Source organism: Etheostoma spectabile, chromosome 23, assembly GCF_008692095.1.
Source record: "Etheostoma spectabile isolate EspeVRDwgs_2016 chromosome 23, UIUC_Espe_1.0, whole genome shotgun sequence".
Lineage (NCBI taxonomy): Eukaryota > Metazoa > Chordata > Actinopteri > Perciformes > Percidae > Etheostoma > Etheostoma spectabile.
In genome coordinates, this window is record NC_045755.1 from 172,209 (window position 1) to 174,052 (window position 1,844).

Consider the following 1,844-nt stretch of genomic DNA (forward strand, 5'->3'; position numbering starts at 1 on the left):
ATATATATATATATATATATATAATATAACAAAAATCTTCACACTAACCTGAAAAAAGCTGTTTCTGATTTTTGTTAATTTCACAGGAAAAAACACTGCGCTAATAATGAAAAAAACACTGTTACTATTAGATGAGGAGAGTCACATTGCCAGACCTTCCACAGCACTGTGGAGTGGCCAGCATTCTGGAAAGGAAAAAAAAACTGCTCTGGTATATTGGCAATTCTTTAAACTAATCACAATGATCTTTGCTTCGCTTTGCCTCAAACAAAATTACTCTGCAAAATAGCATAGGGAAGGAACTTGTTTTGGTGAAACGTGTCTATGTTTAAAAGTTGTTTTAGTTGCCCGAGCAACAGAAAACTCATATTACACAGATTAGTCTCAATTTAACTTGCCGAGATCTGAGAATTTCAGGCCGCACCTGAACAATCCAGTGCAGCGTTGTATATTATAGACTACTGTTTAAGGCATGACACTTTTTTCAGGAGGAGGAGTAGGAGTCAATTTTAAGATTTTTGTTAATTTTGCCTTTATGTCTTCTTTTACTGTGATGAAAAGAATACTTCCAAAATACACATTCAGATTGTTTGTCAGTTTGTTTAAGGCCTATTACCCTCCATCTGTAGATTTCTTTCAACAGGTTGATTCAACAGGTTGGGATAATAAGCTGGCTGCTGTCCATGCCCAGTTAGCATCTTTTACTGCAAGCCTTGGCTCTATCAGATCGGATGTGAGCAACCTAAAAACTATGGGTGGTGTTACGACTGCTGTCATATTTGTTTGTGTTTTGTTGTGTGTGTGCATGTGTCCTGTGTTTTCACATGCAAATAGCGCTCTGCCATGTCTGGGAGGTAATTGATGGAAGCAGACATGCCCAACCCATGATTGGCTGCAGTTGGGGATCTACCGGATATTTAAAGAGGCAAGATGGCGGCTGTCGGCAGGCAGCAGGCATTTCTCATCCTCCTCACCTCCTAACTGGCCACACTTTGTCTTTGTTCAGCTTTTGTGTTAGATTGGGTACTTTTCGTTTCAATAGTAAGGGTGGACCTCCAGGTGTGTAAATTTTGTTTTCTCCGGTTTAATCAGTTAGGGAGGTAAGTCAGTCATTCTTTTGTCCATCTTTTGGTTCTTTAGGTTATTATCTTACTTTCTAGACTTTCTAGACAGGTTGTTTATTTAGTTATTTTGGTGGTAGGCGACCCTGAAGCCTTAGTTAAGTTACATACAGTATATCTATGTTTAATTATGTTTTTACTTAATGTCAAATAAATACATTTGTGACATTAACACAACTAGTTTTGTGGCTACTTGGGAGACGGGGAAGATGGGTCTTTTTTTGGTTCATGTTGCATCCTAGGTACCCCTAGACAGGGGCGTAAGAGTGGAAAGCAACGCAAGTGTTCTTTGCAGCCGTGACCACGCTTTTCGAGAGATGGAGCTGAGGTTGGCAGATATGGAGGACAGAAACCGAAGATGCAACATCTGCAAGAAGAACAGCAATACTAATCGCACGTTGATTTTTAAAGTGCTTTGCTACACAACCAGGCAGGCAATTCTACAAGCTTACATTATTCAGGGCCGGAAAATTTTACTTATTCCCGGATTACAGCAACTACATGGTCAAGCGGCGGCAAACCTTCTATCAAATCATAGATTCAGCATGACTCATGGGTTCACCAGATTAGACTCACTGTTGCAAACTAGATTAAGGTCCAGTCATTATTTTGCAGACATTCCCGCTATTAAGTCTTCAGAGAGAACTATTAGAACTATTATTAGAACTGACCCTGTCAAAATAAATAAATCCTTTCAAACATTTTATTCCAATCTGTATGAAT

General features: G+C 39.1%; 1 protein-coding gene across 1 annotated transcript in view; it reads right to left on the bottom strand.

Moving 5' to 3' along the window:
* hmga2 (high mobility group AT-hook 2) overlaps positions 1-1,844 on the bottom strand; it is a 72,498-nt gene that overhangs the window by 14,679 nt on the left and 55,975 nt on the right. The gene's annotated exons all lie outside the window — the stretch shown is intronic.